The following is a 16,860-nucleotide window of genomic DNA, read 5'->3' as shown; positions in this document are numbered from 1 at the left end:
TGGTTTCAGAGCCAGCCTCAGCTCGGAGCAGGGGTTGGACTTGCCAGCACCCCTTCTACCGCCTTCCCAAGCCCCTTACAGCCTGGGCCTCTGTACATTTCAGGTTTGAAAATGTGGCAAGAAACCTGGACTGCGAATGGCCTTTAAATACCTGTGAACAAACATATACAGCCAGTGTAAAAATGTTGCTAAGGTTTGTTTTGTTTTGTTTTTCTGCTGGGAGGGAAAGACCAGAAGTGTCCTGGCTGCAAATATGCCAGCTGTCCTGGTAGAGCTCATTGCTCTCTCCTGCTCAGCCCCCAGCCTACTCTCTATTTGCAAAGAGAGGAAAAGGAGGAGGAGGTGTGCTAAACTGAGAACCAGTAAAGACAAACGCGCTAATGTTTGGGTAGTAACATGTTTTATCTTGAGCTTTCGTATAAAATTCTGAATTCCATGTTTCTGAGCTTCCCTTTAGGGTGAAATCTTAGTGGATAGGATCAGCTTTGTACTCCTCACTGATCTTTCTTTGGCAGATCACTTCCAGTTGTGAGAACAGGGAATACTGGGGATTTAAAGAAATTACATTTTTAATTTAACATTTGGCTTTAAAAACAAAATATTTAGCACTTCTGTTATGTTATACCAGCAGGAAGTAAATGTCTGTCAAGTCAATGAAGGTTTTAGCTAGTCAATCTAGAGGGTATCCGTGTCTGATTCTTCTTGCTTCCTCATGAAAGAAACGAATCATATTTCATCTTGTAGAGGCAATGCAGAGCGCTTGTAAGGTTGAGGGGTTTTTAAACCATGGGTGAGGAAGGGCATTCACCAAAAGGTGACGTTCAAAAAGAACAGAACCACAAAAAACCCACAGCCAACAATCCAAACCAAACACTACTACCACCCCAAAAACCAAACAAATGATAAACAACAAAGCCAGGCAAAGCTTGAGGGAGATGGAGGCTCTAAGAGAGAAAAGATGTGTTGAGAAAGCAGAGTTTGAGCCAAACAGTTCTAAAGGTGAGCCACTGCGAAAGCTGAATCTCAACCTCAAGGATGCAATGCAGCTTGTTTGTTTTCTCCTGTCTCTCTCTGAGTCTTCTGCAGGCTGAACAGTCCCAGCTTTCTCAGCCTCCCCCCATAGCAGAGAGAGCCCAGTCCTTTAGTCATCGTTACAGCCACTTGCTGGGCATGCTCTGGTAATTCTGTGCAGTCCATCGACCCCAGCATGTACTGGTGCATGGAGTTACCCTTCCCCAGGTGAAAGACATTTTCATTCATTTGAACTTCATTAGGTTCCTCCCTGTCCTTTGCTGCAGACTGTCAAGGTACATCCAAATAGCACTATCTGGTGTTTTGGCCACTCATCCCTGTTTTGTCATCTGCAAACTTGCTGGGGATAAAGTTTGCCCATCTTCCAGGTCATTGCTGAAGAGGTAAACAGTATTAGCTCTCGTGTCAATCTCGTGTCAATCCCTGGGTAGACCACTAGTGACTGGTACCCCCTGGGTACAAGTCCCACAAAGTACCCCCTGGGATACTTTGAAGCAGATTCCTGAAGATGCTGAAGTCTGTTCTCCTGAAAGCAAGCATGAGGTCCCACAGAGCACCTCTCCTGGTTGGCTCCCTGATCTACCTGTGTTAGGAATTTGTCACCAGTGCACACAGAAACCTCCTCAATTGCTTGTGCTCTGCTGTGTTGTTCTTCCAGTAGATACTGTGGTGATGGAAGTCCCCTCAAGAGCTTGTCTTACTCTTCCTAAACAACCTCTATGCATCCAGATGTTCATCCAGTCATGGTAACTACCCCACCATGTCTCCATGGTCTCAGAAATTGGATTTATGGAAGTGCTGGCTGACCTCCCCATGCTGTATGCAGTAGCGTTTGGGTGCTTCAGAGCAGTACCCAGGTGTGCTGAGCTTCCAGGAACAGTGTGAGAGCTCTCCCTGTAATGCCCTGCAGATGCTTCCTTATCTGCTCACACACCTTCAGGTGTCTCAGGTGAGGTTGGCTTTCCTGAAATTTGATTTGGACATGCGAAAATGTTTGTAAACTACCAAGGTGGCAGTTTGTCCCAAGCAGCAATAGCACGTCTTCGTGCAACAGTCAGGAATATGACATGATTGGATAGATGCAATATTTATCTTGGAGCATTCAGCCTGGCTTGTGTTTAAGTCAGCACCGTGCATGTAGCTGTAGAAAAATAAGGACTTTCTGTCTTGTATTCTCCCCTCCTTACGTCCTTGCTAACATAACTGAACATCTACATGAGGGCTATATTTCTTCTCCTCTGGTGGGTATGTGCACGTGCACACGTTCATATATGCGCCCTGTGATGTTGCAGTGTTTTCTTTGGAAGAAATCTCTGCATCTGAGCCAAACCAAAACCAAACATGCAAGACAGTGTTCCTTTTTCTGCTCTTAACAAGAATGCAGCACCTGACAAGTGGCAAATTATCACCACCTTGGAAGGACAGTAAGCTTGTGAAGGTAAAGGGCCTTTTGCAGGTTAGCTAATCTGGTAACACCCTACAGAACCCTTAACTTCAATCATGTGTGCTTCTGTTTTTTTTTTTTTTTTTTTTTTTTTTTTGGGGGGGTAGGCTATCATTAAACACGATCACGCTGTTTTAGAAAGGATCTGTGATTCAAAGTTGATTAAAGCCTTTTGGCTTGGGGACGGGGATGCTTTGACAATCCAGCAGAATTTGCTCATATCACGATTGGATGTAGTCGTCATTGCTCAGGGATTGCCTGTCCTATCTCCCGTATATGTGAGGGCTGCAGCAGCAAACTAAACTTGCTGTAATTTGTATGGGGGGCAGGGAGGAGGTTTTTTGTTTTCCCCCTCCAAAAAACATTAGGAAAGTGATTTCATTACTGTAAAACTGAATTTTAACTCCTTGTTGGTATTCTAGGCACTGCAGAACTTCCCAGGACTGTTCCATTTTTATGAAAACTCTCTATAGACTGAATAGTCTCTACTTCCGCTCCTAAGGATAGTTTGCAAAATCCCACAGCTTGCTTTTGGTTTAGGTGTGTGTTTACTGGTGTTTTAAATGGCATTTGCTACCTTTTGGTACTTGTGCGCTGTAGAAGACAGTAATAGGGTATGGGGTTGGGTATGTCTAAGCATTGCAGTTTTGTGGAAAAGCAGACCACACAGCAACTGTACTACTGCTACACAAATAAACAAGACAAGAAAGTAAGCCCACCTCTTCAGAAAGCTCAGATACGTACCTTTACCCTTCTGAATTAGATATTTTCAACTCATTATAGAATTGCTTTTTGTGAGCTGTAGTTGTAGGGGTGAAACCTTTGACTGGGATTTTTATGAAACACAGTGTTTAACTGTCAGTAGAAGGTCTGCGGAAATATTGTTTTGGATTAGGCCTCTCTAGTGTGGATGGGGAAAAAATAATCTCCTTTTACTCCAGGAAATCATAGCATGCAGCATTGAAGTAGTGTCATCCTTTGGGAGGAGTTATGAACTTTAAAAATAAATGGGCATTTCCTGTAAATTGAGTTTCCAAGAGCATGGGAAGGGTGGTGGGGTTCAGTTTATTTACATCTACCTCACCCAGTTGGGCAGGATCAGCTTGATCCAATTATCCAGTTTTTTGGATTTCACTGGGAAATACTTGAGAGACCGCAGGGTGTCAAGAAGAATGATTCTCCTTGTCTCCATTTTGATCACACAGGGACTTGCAGGATTAATAGTGAGTTCAGAATGGCATGATGGTTTGTTGTGTGGCATAGAAGAGATCTGGTAAATGTTTGAAAAATGTGAGTGTGGTCTTTCCATTCTAATTGGTGTTTAAAAAAAAAAAAGGCACAAATGCCATCCAGAATGTACTTCGTGCATGCAAGGGGAAAGGTATGTTAGCATGGCTTGATTTAGCATTAGCTACTCTGTGCATATAGCGTAGTATATTTATGGTTTTTGTGTGTTTTTTTTAAGATTGATAAAATGATAGTAGTTTGTCAAGTAAGGCTATATACAGGCTGTAGAGCTATTCTTGGCCATTATAGCTAACAGTACTAATAGAAAGCAAGTTGAAACAAAATCTGCTACATGCGAATCAAACCTATGCACATTCATCACGCTCAAATACCTAGCTCCCTGAGATTTAGAAATCGATGCTGCACTTAAGCAGAACTCACAGCAGCAAGCGGCAGTCAAGGCTATAAAAGCAAGATATAGCAGGCCAGTGTGCAAGAATAGGAACTGGGAACACCTTTATCTCACTCTGGCCATTGGCAGAGATGTAAGTACAGCCGGGTTTTGAGTTATGCCAGAAACAGCCTGTGTTGTGCCTATGGCAGCACTGCTGAATTTGCCCTTTCTGGGGAGGAGCATAAAGGGCCAGAAACACACCTCTCTAATAAGCTCTTTCAACCTTCTGTGATTAATGAATCAGGCTTGCTGAGCATTGTATTTTCGTCTTCATTCATCTGCATTCATCTGATCATCCCTTGAACCCAGGTAAGCTTTTGGCACTTGCAGCATGCTGGGGAGAAGCTGTGTGAAGAGGCCATGCCTAGGGTGATGGCATCACACAGCTTGTCCATCTGTGAAGCTCTGCTAATGGCTGCTCCACAACACAGAATATTGGGTATATAACAGCGTGCCATGTTACAGCTCCTTATGGCTTCTGTTGTGTTATTCCCTTTGCCCTTGGGATGGAGGAAGTGGATAACTGAAGTCCTGCTTTGCAGTATTAATCCACCTCATTTTTATTAATAAGTCATTGGATAGGCGGGTATGTCTGAGTCAGTGCAGTTTAACTTGTGAATGTTTAGTTTTGGTTATGCTGGAGGAAAAAAAAAAAAAGAGCTGGAGGCATCTGGCTATGTCATCTTCAGAGTCTTTAAGTGGGGTGTGTGGCCTCCACATTCTGCTGCCTGGGCATGAGAGAGAAGATGCTTGCTGCATGAACAGCAGGTCCAGGTTGTATGTTTGGGAGAGTTTAATCACCCCAGTGACGTGCCTCAGAAATACATCGCAGGGCAAGGAGTTGGATTTCTCTCTGGTTTGTGTCCAGTGCGGCTCTTAATGGTATGCAAACAATACTCAGGATGTGAGACTGAGCTGGTTTATCATTGACAGGAAAAAAGCCCTTTCCACACCCAGAAGCCCTGTCATTGACCTCTGGCACAAAATGCAGTCACCCATTAACTCTTGCCTTTTTTGTTTTGTTTTAAGATGCAAATTTCACTGGTACTGGAAAGTCCATTTGGGTTTTCTAGGTTAATAAGAAACTCCTCTGAATGGCAAGAGATAGCATCTGCAGAGTGTGAAGTTGGTATTTGTGGAAGGGTGAAGTTCTGCTGCTGAAGAACAGAAGAAATGGGAAGAAATGAAATATTCCTCTCTCACTTCTCTGCTCCTTCTTTGTGTGGAGATCAGCATTAGTACTGTTTCAAATCTCACTGCTACAAAAAAAAAAAAAGGGATCGCTGGGCGGCAGGCTGACAATCTGGCGGTTCTGTGCATTAATGAAATGTGCTTTCAGTATGAACTCCTTTATTTTCTGAAAGGAAAATCATTTGCCTTGCAACGCTCTGCATAAGCCCAAGTATGGACACATTGTCTCTGTTTATGCATAATAAATTAGTGACTAGCTATATTCAGCCAGCCTTGCTTTACATCAGTGAGGGTGTTTTTCTGAAAGGCTCGTTATTTCTCCCTTGGATGGCAGCAGCAGCTGACATTCATTGTTATATGCCATGTTTCGAAGCAGGCAAGCAGTATATACTTGCTCTGTCCAAGGCTTTAAAGAAGTCAGAGCACCTGCTATCTGTCAGACTACAGGTGTACAAAAGCAGCACTGTTGTAGCAAGATGTAGGGTAAATAACAAAAGAATGAACTCTTTGTGGAAAGATCTGTCCGTGTCCTGTAATGGTATTTGGTGAAGAAATGCTCTTTTGGTTTAGGCACACAAAATTTGGCGTGCCTATAAGCATAGGCCCTTGGGTTGAAATTTTGGTTTTAGAAGAGCTACAACCAACTTAATGTTCTTAGGTGATGACTTCCTTAGCCAAAGGATTTGGACACACCTGGATAATGATACTTCTGAGAAGAAAAGAGTATGTGGATAGGGAAAAGGAGTGGCACTCCATAGGCAGGGAACACTGCAGCTGGATGTGGGACAGAGCCACGTGTGGAAAACTGCCTGCCACGTGAAAAATGCTGGTTGCAGTGGGGAGTTTGAAAAGAGCAGCTTGTCCTGTGTCACTTTACTGAAAGCTTCACTCTCCTGGGTTGCAACACAACAGCGTTGGTATTGAACGCTTGCGTTGAGCCAGGTGCCTCTTCATGCACCTCTGATGTGAAGACGAATGGCAGGAACACGGTGTGCCACCTTGGCTTGCTTGGCTCGCCTTCCAAAGCGGCTCTGGGAGTTGCACTCCACCACACCGTTCCAGTGCCTAATGGCAGAGCCACCTCAGAAAATAAAGGTGTTTCACTGACAGTCTAACATGTGACCGTGGTGTTTCACATGGGATGAACATGTCCGCAAAGATACTTCCAGTTAGATGAGGCTTGAGCGAGATCCAGGCTGTTTGCACAGCTGGGACGATGTACTGGCTTCATTTGCAGTGAAAAGTCTCATCTCCTGGAGGACCTCCTCTGGTATCATGCAGATCCTGTTGGTGTTTCTGCAAACCTTTTTACAGCTGGCAGGCACAGGGAGCACACAGGGTGCTGGGGCACTTGTGATTTCCCAGAGCTGTAGCAATTCATTGGAGTCCCGTGACTGTGTGCAGGGCTGGGTGCAGGGGGTGAGCCGGGAGCTGCCCGGAACAGATCGGCCAGCTGCAGCATCAGGAGGTTGCAAAACTGGCATAGGGTCAAAGTACAATCACGTGTTAAAATACAAAAGCGTGACAGATTTCCTTATGTACTTCTGAAAGAGGAGCAGCACGGGAGGCTTTCAGCTGAGTTTTCAGATGACTCTGGTTTGCTGGCAGGCTGTGTGTAATCGTCGTTTTTGCTAGTGATTTTAAAATAAACCTTTGCTCTTCCACACGTATTCAAGGAGGCTGAAATTGGCTCCTTTGGAGGAAAGATTTCTTGTTTGGGTATCATGGTTTGGCCTAAAAGCAGGTAGTGGCTTTTTTTTTTTTTTTAATAAATAAATAATAATAAAAAAAAAAAACTAAACAGAAATGTGTTTTCCTCTGGACGTTGGTCTGTGAGTCACACGAATGACACAGTGTTCCTCTCTGGAAACTCAGTTGCTGGAGCTGATGAGGGTTTCACAGAATTCCAGGAACACCCTTGGTGTCTGATACGCCTAAATACTTAACCCAGCATTTCTGGAAGTTAGTTTAAAAGGTTGACTTAATAGAATTTTAAGTATTTATTAATGCTTCTAGTGTATATCAGAACCCCATTAAGGTAAATTTAATGAGATTTCTTCAGTTTCAAAAGCAAATGTCCACCCAGCTGCTTTGCACACAGAAGATGTAATGGCTGTTAATGCCTTAATACAGAAGAAATAGTCTTGGGTTTTCCTCTATATCATATTTACTACTGAGTTTAGTGTGTTTTTTTATTGTCCACTACGCTTTTTTTTTTTTTTTTGCTACAGACCTGTTTAAGATCACATTATATCAAACAGAAATACACACATCCACTGGTTGAAAACCCTCAGAAGGGTGGAAAACTGATGGCCAGAACAGATTGCTTCTAGAGATGAGGATTTGACCATATTAATAAAACATGCTTCAGTTCTGGGTCATAAAGCAAATGTGCTGAAAGATCATCCGTTAAAGCTGTTAAAAACTTACCCACATCCTCAACTCTGTATTTTCTTTACAAAGGCATTTCAGTGTAGGAAAAGTGGTTTAAAAAACAGCTCGGAGCTAGAAGAAGTAATAAGGTTGAGGACACAAGACTTGTTGCATTCACAGCAATTCTGGAGAGATCTGTGTTATGGATTGCACAGTGAGTTTACTATAAACTAGGTCACTTCATTTGAAGGTGAAAGTGTTGAAGTGGAGTAGTAAACACCAATTTTAAAGTGGTGTAGGTTGTTCAGCATATCGTGATACTAAATGCTGAATGAAGGAGGGGATTTGGTTCTCATAGCAATCAGTAATTCAGTGCAGTAGTTGGTACTTCATTTCAAATAAGCACCTAGTCACACAGTAGTTAAAAGCAAAAAGCTTTGTCTTGAAGTGGATGGGCTTTATGTTCCAAATCATTAAAACAGTGCATTCAACAATAACGTGAGGACTCACTTTTAAGTGTTTTGAAGCAAACAGAGCTGTTTGGTTGGTTGTTTTCTTTTAATGGTCGTATGGCATGTTTTTGCTGATATGTTACATCAGTGACCAGAATCGGATTACTCAAGGGGGGAAAGAGTGCTTAAAAGGTTTTTGGGATACTTTCTCTGTGGAGTATGTGTGGTGAATGTAGGGATTTATATTGTCTAAGTGTAGTGATCTGAATGTGACCTTTAGTAGGTGTTGATCCTAGAAATAAGGAATTAGGCTTTGAACTCACACCAGCTTTTGCATTGTGCTGGTATCAGCCATCGGCAGCCAGCAAGAAATGTGCCATCATGCTGGGCCATGTAAAACGCTTCCTGAAAAGGCAAGAGTGTAGCTCCTTCATTAAAGCTCTGCTTTGGAAGGAGTGCTGTTTAGCAATTTAAGGGGAGAGGAATGCTTTGCTTTAAAAACTGTTGCCTGTTCTATGACTTACCTTCCTTCAGAGGTGTGAGAAGGTAAAGCTACTTCATTTTTTTCAGTTGCTTTTTTTAGGTTTTGTTTTTGTTTCTCTTCTTATCTCTGGGTTAGGCTACTCAGTCTTCCTTTCCTGTTTTTGCACAAAAGCATTGTTACAGCTCTGCTTTTTGTTCCCTTCAGCTCAGCTGGAGGTAGCTCCATGATGATGAATGTCACACTTCTGTAAGCTTGCAGATTCCTTGTATTTCAAGTGGTGTGGTGGTCATCAGCACGCTCATCCCACATCAATATAATCTTACTCTGACTTTTTGCTTTTAAGACTTGGGCAGATATAACCTTTTGGGCCAAGGAAGGGCTTTCCTTGTCAAAGCTTCTGAAAGGATGCTCTCTAGCCAGTGCACGTACTAATTGTATTATGAAGAAACATCAGTGCTGAAACTTGGTAGTAATTATTTCTTTGAAGTGTCAGCAATCAACCTCAAATCAAGCGTTCTGTAACACATGTTGCGTGCTGATTAGAAAAGAAGCAAGTAGCCCCATACTCTGTGGCTGTCTATCTTCAGGCATTTTTATAGTGATCATTGTCCTTGTCTTGAAGCACAGTGTGGGAAGGTAGAGGTAAAGCAGAGCAACAGCTGCTTTAACTGAAAACATTACTCACAGATGTGTAGTCCTATAGAAGGAAAATGGTGTAACCACTTCAGGCTGTCCTCTGTTTTAGTCCTTTGCCTAAATATGTCCTGGCCAAAGTGTATAGGAGAGGGGAAAAGAAAAAAAATTTTTTTTTTTTTTTAAAAAAAAACAACACCCCCCACCTCCCTTTGCAAGTACTTTGGAAAAGTTCATTAAGTGTATTTCTTTTTATTTGTTTAGGGCTGCACATGGTATTAAGCTGTATCTGCCTGGACACATACACTATTTAAATGTGTAAGGATTAAACATGTATAAAAGGTGTTCCCAAAGCTCACTTTTAATTACTTGCAATACTTGCCAGACTGTCCTCTCTTTTCCCTCTGGCCCAACCTCATTCATGGGAAAACAGGGCTGGCTTTGCTATGTGCCCTCAGGTCTCTGAACCTGTACAGCTGTGGGCTGCCAGGAAAATTAAACATGCACAGATAGGATCTACAGGAGTAATAAAGAGCATTTTTGTCAAATATGAGCGCATTTTTTGTCAGAAGTGATTTATTACGTTGGCCTCTGTCCCATTAGGTGTGTGTTGGCCCAAGGTAGACGTGGGTGTCACTTAGACAACGTGGCCTGGACTGTGTCTTCTAATTAGTCCTTGGATTCGTCTCATGTATGCTCAGTGGGAGAAATTTACAGAACTGGTGCTGATAGGATTTAATCTAAGAAGCCTGCAGGTAATTCCACTCAGAATCCCTCTAAGGAAGTGGGACGAGGTTGGGCAGATGGATCTGTGGAGTGCTTTGGTACTAAATTACTAAAGGACTGCTGGAAGCAAGGCATCCTGATGCCTTTTTGAAAATGTAGGTTGATGTTCAGAGTCCTTCACCAGAACCTTCTCGCAGTCCCTTTCCTCACTGGAGTCTGAAGATTAGTGACAAACCTGTGGGCTGCTTTGGGCTTTATATGAGCTGATGGTGAAGGCATTGTAGCATTTGTTAGGGAAAAGAACTGATGGGCTGTGGGTTTCTGGTTGCTTTGCTTTAACAAAGTAGTAGGAGCTTTTTTTTTTTTTTTTTTTTTTTTCAAGGGTAGGGCTTAACATCTGGTATATATTGGGAAAGGAATCCTTCCTCCCAGCGCTGACTCCTTTGAGTTGGCAGAGGAATTTCTTGGGTCTTTAGCAAAATGACTTGGAGGCGAGGCGGTGCGGGGCTCCCCATGCCTGGCAGCCCAGATGCCTGTGGTGCTCCTGCTGCTGGGTAGCCGCAAGTGGAGCATGGTGGCAGCATGGAGGAGGGCAGGTTTCGTGCTATCTGTCAGCCAGCAGTCCATAAGCTGTGTCTTAAATGGATACCGAGCCTTTCTGCGGTGGATGATCCTATTCATGTTTTTGACACAACCGCCCCTTCTCATCTCAAACCTCTTTTTGATGGAGAGGTTTAATCGGTAAGCTTTCTAATAGGTTTATAGTGATGAATTGAACGTTTTTCTTTGAACTTGGCTTTTGAGAAAGAAACTAAAACACTGTGCCTGGAGTAGTTCGTCTGTGTGTGTATAAATGTGTTTACACACTGAACAGGTACTCCAGGCATTGATTTTTTTTTTTTTTTTTAGTGTGCATATATACACACACACACACACACACACACATACAGACATATACACTGTACCTTTAAGCTAGGATGGAATAAGCAAGTTCTGAGGCACTCTTTTCTGGTAAAAACCTCAAGTGATGCTGTGCCTGCTTCATTTGTGGGGTTGATTTGGTTGTGCAGACTGAGGCAGGAAGGCAGGCGATGACAAAACATGGTCTTACCAAATACCAGCTTAAAGCACTGTCAAGTGAATCATTAACAAAAGGTCCCAGTAAATGCTGCTGAAGAGGTTTCTGATCCCTAAAATTCCCTTATTCCAGGAGGTAAGCGAAGTTATTTGCAGTTCTTTATTTAGCTTGTGGGTTGCTTGCTGGCACGTCTTCTGTACTGGTGCTGTGGAGTTAAGTATGGGAGAGAAACCTCCTCCCCTCTGCATGCAGAATCCAGCCCTTGCCTGTGGGAGCATCTCAAGCTGATACCAGGAGAGGGAGACGGGGTGGGAGGTGGAACCACAGCATTCCAGGCTTCTCAGCCAGATTAGTTCATCCATTGCAGTTGTGCTGTGAGAGCCATAGGTGGGCAATGCTTTTAAGGCCCCTGAGCAAGAAATTAGCGCTCTATAGGTTTGGGTGTAGAGAGAAGTCAGTGTTTCACTCCCTGTTTGTTGAAATAGCTTGAGGCCATGAAGAGTTTTGCAGCAAACGGTATCAAAGATGCGTGGTTATCCACAAACAGCCAAGTGCTCTGTGCCTGTTGCTGTTGTGGATAGTGGGGAACAGGTTCTTGAACCCACTGGCCTGGAAGTGGGCTGCTGTGCTCATGGCAGGGTTTCTCCCCTCTGGCAAGAGCAGCTCCACGGCAGCTGATGAATCCAATCAGCTTCTGCCGCAGTGGCATTACTCAGCTGCCCGTAAGTACTGTAACTCATTAATGAAGTTTAATTTTAAATGGGCTAATGGCTGATCAGCTGATTTGATGAGTGGCTTTGTTTCCTGGAAACCCGGTGGACTGTGATTTGAATGTATTACTTTGTGCTGTGAAGATGCTGTGCCTTGTCATGCTTAACTCTACACCAGAGTCTTGTCTGACTTCTGTTTTGCAGGCATTTAAGAAAGATTTCTTCAACGCATTTGTTACTACTTATCTATTATGTTTTGTCTGTATTTGCTTTAAATCTGGTTGATCACATTTCCAGTAAGCTTATTTTGATCAAATAACTTGAAGTATGGGCAGTATGTAACATATGAAAACACATTATGTGGAGGAGAGTAAAAGTAGCCTCCTTTGTGATGTTTGCAGCTGCTAGAACGAAAGAAAGAGGGTTTAGTTCAGGAAGGACTTAATCTGCTCTCGTTGCCTGCATTCAAAAGCAGGACTGCAAGCTCACAACTAAGCTCTGAAGCTCCCTGCATTGACATGGTAGTTTTTCCTCACACTCCCAAGCTGTGTCCCTTCCAGGTGTTGAACTCACAACCTAGCTTTCTCACGCTAGATCAGTCTGGTTGTACAAGGAGATTTCCACTTTTCTCCACCTGGCCCTAATAAGACTTCTCAAAGACCAGCTCAGAAACCTGGGCCTCACTTAAAAACAACCCAAAGCAAAAAGCCTGCTCCATGCTGTTCCACATGGCTAAAAGCTTTGCACAGCCTGTGCTCTGTATCCCGGCTTGCCTTCAGCTGCAAAGGTTCAAAACTGCTCTTGCTGCACAGGAAAGTGCCTTTTTGCTTGGCTAACTTTATGGGGTGGCTGCACGCTGTCCTTCTAAAGCAGGTCTTTTTAAAGCTGTCCCACCACATGAGGGGAGAATTCAGGGGTCACTGTTTGTGTGTGTTGGATGTAATACCAGCTGCTTGGAGGAGGAGATAAATTCAAACCTAGGGTTACCTCCTTGCTGGGACTGTGGCTGCCTTAGGAGCTGCTTCACAAAGGAGAAAAGTCCCTTGCTCTCCTCTTTGCCACGCGTTCACATGTCCCCCTGCCAAGCGAGTCTCCAGCACCTCTGAATTAATACACGCACCTTTCTCCTTTGACTTTTAAGGACAAGAGGTGCCCATTGGGATTTCATCTGGTTTATGTGAGCTGCAGCAGGAGGCCAGGAGAGTGCTTCGATAAGTCCTTTGGATAAGCAGGTAGCCACACTCAATAACACTCAGTTACTCAGTGTTACTCAGTCACACTGTTACTGTGTTCAGTAACAGCTGTCTTGGACAGGGGACCTGGAAGACAGGGGAAGGGAAGAAAGCCCGGTTTCTGCTATCTTGAGCTGTGTGTTTTGAGGCAGCACTTGAGAGCATATCCACTGCCCCTTGTGTGCTTGCTGCAGGGCCATAGTAAAAGTTTGCCAGGAAAACTGGCCTGATGGAGTGCTCAGTTGTCTCCAGATGCTCTCTGCAGCTGCCTGCATGGCGGAGAGGCTTGGCGAAATGACTCCAGTTAAAAATAGAAAGGAAGGTTAGGAAACTTGAGCTATGGTTTCAACATATGTAATGCAGAGCCGAGCTGCTCCAACAACTCACTGCTGCCACCGAAAGGGCTTGCTTCTGCTTGTGTGACTGTGCAGTGAGCCTGCTGAGCTGCCTCGCCCAGCAGCAAACCGAGCCAGGAAAAAAGGAGTTTTCCACCATGCAATCACACAAGCACAACGTGGGGGGGGGGGGAGATCTGGTTGCCTGCAAGAGGAGGATTGTTTAGCTCTGCTGGAACAGGTAACCTGAGTTCAGGTGAGCAGCTCGAATGCTTTGCATTGGTAAGGTCAGCTTGGTGTAAAATCAGAGCTACAGGGTGCATGCTGCTGCTTCGAGCTGGGGCCGAGCTCATTCAGAATAGTTGATGCAAGTTAAGAGCAAAGTCTTACAGAGATTTACTTTGCTGTTTGAAGTCTTCGTGTTCCAATAGTTCACGGAGGGGGGGGTTGGTTTATCTGAGTAGCTTTTAAAACACATGAAAAGTGCTGGGGCTTTAATATCGTTTACTAAATGTGCTTTGCTTGGTATCATACTTTTAAGAGCCTTTATTTTGCATTAGTTATGTGAAGTGTTGGGTGGAAGCTAATCAGCAGACTATCCCATGGTAAGTATATTGTGTGTTGTAGATTGCATACTTCTTAAGCATTGCTTTTTAGGAAGCAGCCATTACGTCGGCAGCTCTTCACTCTTTGTTTATTACTCGTCCTTGCAGTTATCTCTGGTTCTCATAACTTTGTCTGGATATATTTTGCACTGCCTTCCCTGAACTGGGGGCAAAAGCCAGTCTAACAGTTTTCTTTGCTAGAAAGTTTGTTTTCTGATGCTTTCTTTTGGTGTGTGTTTTTGTTGTTGTTAGTTGCTTCTTTGTTTTAGTCTGTGTTGGTCTTGAGAATAGTGTGGTTTCTCAAGCTGCTCTTTGGTTCAGCAGAGTTCCTGCTGTTGTAGCACTCCCAGCCAGGTCTTAATAACCCATGAAATGCCCTGTGATGTGCCAAATTAAGGAGATATTCAGGGGCAATTCAGGTGCTTGGTTCAGCAAGTGTGCTGCATCAAGTGCTCCCTGCACGTGACATGGGCAAAAAACAGCATTTATTTCAACATAACTAGGTAATACTTAGCTATGTAATATTTAGACAAGAAAACCTGTAGCATAGCACTTTGCCTGGGCAAATGACTTGAAGAAAAATAGCACTTACTCTTTTCAGGAGGCCTTTTACATATGGCAGTAGACAAAAGCCTTTCTCTGGAGCATAATGAAATTCTGTATCGAGTCAAATTGCAGTTCTGTGTTCAAAAGTGAATTCTAAGAACTGAAGTTACTCTTTAAGCCTCTAGGTGAGTTCTAGAGACAAGTGTTTAGTTATCAGTTAAACTTCAAAATGATTAAGGATGCTTTCTCCCTTGATAGTGGGCAGCTTCTCATAACCAGCAGTAAAAATTACTTGGTTCTAGCAATACGTACAATTTTTTTTTCTTGTAAATTGGAAGGATCCCTTTAGCAGGCAAACAATTTTTTTTATCGGTAATGATGTTGATATTGTTATAGTTAGTTACTTTTTAAAAACTGGGAAGTTTAACTCAGTTAAACCCAGTTTATTTATAGCAAGAAAGCTTTGAGATTAGTGGTATTAAGCAGTCCAGATGAGGAGGATTTACTAGGAAGATCACACCAGCTACTTAGTTTTGGTGCCTCTTTGATTTCAATTTCTTAATCTTTTTTTTTAATAATTTCTAACTCCTGTGTTTTCAATTGTGTTTTTTTTTCTTTTCTTTTCTTTTAATTCCAGACATGTGCTTTTCTTTGGGGACATTGGCTTGTCTGTTCAAAACTAGTCACACCCTGCCTAAATCCTTAGCAAAATCATGGCATTGTTCAGCCCTCTGCATGTGTTTGTACAGTATTTAGGTTAGAATAGCAAAGATCTGACTTGGGCAAGCCTCAAGAAACTTCTCCCTCTGCAACTGTTCTAACACAGGAACGGGGGGCTGCTTCAGATGATGCGGGTATCTCTGGTCCTGGTAAGCATTGAAGAGGAAATAATCTTGCAAATTCAAAACAAGAACTCAAAGCAACTTTCAGCTGCATTAGAGTTTCTTTGTTTTCATGGTTCTTCTTGCACAGCTTATGCTTTTTGAAGCTCCGACTGTTTGCAAGGGAATGGATTTTAGTTAAATGAAAAAGCTTTTCCAGGGAGGCTAGAGTAATTCCTCACAGCACAGGAGAACACTTTGCCCCTGTTCTGCTTTCTGAGCTACAAAGCTTACATAAACAACCCTCTCCCAAACCATAAATATATTTAATTGAAAAAAATATAGCTCCCTGTATAATAAAACTCTGTCCCTTTAGCAAAGGGACTATTTGCAAACACTTTCTGGGTATGCAGTAGCCTGCTTTTTTTCTACTGGTGAGGGAAAGGTGGGAAAAGAACTGATCCAATAATTCCAGGTTACTTGAAACTAAATCCACTCAGAATTAGATTTATATGTGAAAAAAAGTAACGCAGGCTAAGACTTTTGTTGATGTTTAATGTTCTGTAACAGTCTTCGTGGGCATAATTAAACTATCAGTGCAGGAGTGATGTCAGAGGAGTTTATGCTGAGTGATTACAGAGCCTGCTGTGGCTTTCACTTCAATGCAGTCTGAGCTAATTGATGAACAGGGACATAATTTATTTACAGTGCTCAAGATGCTTTCAGGTTGGTTCTTCTTCTTTTGAAAACCCTTGAACGGTGGGAAGGAGGAGGTGGCTGGTGGTGTTGGCTGAGAATTGCGAGGCTGGGCTGTTTTTACTGTTGGTCACAAAGTTGTCTAAAATATTCTGCCTCTTCTCTTAGGTGATGGTTCTGCGTTGTCCTAGTTTTATCTTATTTCTCACAAGCCTATTGACCTTTAATCTGGAGCGTGGGCTGCTCACTTGGGGAGGTAATGACACCTAGATCTGAAACAAGCTGCAGAGGAAGGGGAAAGAAGGGAAGAATGAGTGGATGCTACTGTTGATTCAAAGAAAAATTAGGAAAAATCTACGGTGGGCATGAGCACACGCTTTGTTTAGGGCTCAGTTTAGGATGGATACTGTCTTCCTGATTTTGTTAGATTCCACTGTAATGCAGTACAGTTTGCTCTTCTGATGAACCATGGGTCTGTACCAAAAAATCTGACTCTATGTAAAGCTTTGAAGCATGTTTTGAAATAGGAGGAGTTCCTGTTTAGAATTCCCTTTCAAAGTAGGTAAGCAAAAGTTGGGGTTTTCTTTTTTTTCTTTTTTCTTTTTTTTTTTTTTTTTTGGCACTCCATATGAAAACACATACTCAGAAATCTCTTAGGGTATGAAGATGACTTTCAGTTCTGTTGAGCCTGTGAATAATGAGGGAGGAGGCAGCCACAGGCTGATTGTGTGGCTTGGGGTTTTCCCCATGCTTTGGGCAGGCCTGCTATTTCTGGAGCTGCAGCAGGGCCCTGCTGTTCTTTATAGCCCTGTATGGAGGGA

At 43.1% G+C, this 16,860-nt stretch overlaps 1 protein-coding gene across 24 annotated transcripts in view; it reads left to right on the top strand.

The window, feature by feature from the left end:
- Positions 1-16,860, top strand: part of SGMS1 (sphingomyelin synthase 1) — an 86,885-nt gene that overhangs the window by 40,217 nt on the left and 29,808 nt on the right. Inside the window, exon 4 of one of the 24 annotated variants that reach the window (XM_084290453.1) lies at positions 12,946-13,036. The exons of the other annotated variants lie outside the window; for them this stretch is intronic. The gene's annotated coding sequence lies outside the window, so the exon portion shown is untranslated. The remainder of the gene's footprint in view (positions 1-12,945; positions 13,037-16,860) is intronic. 24 annotated transcript variants of the gene reach the window in all.

This window comes from Netta rufina (assembly GCF_964035555.1).
Source record: "Netta rufina genome assembly, chromosome: 7".
NCBI lineage: Eukaryota > Metazoa > Chordata > Aves > Anseriformes > Anatidae > Netta > Netta rufina.
This window is presented reverse-complemented; position numbering and strand designations above follow the sequence as displayed.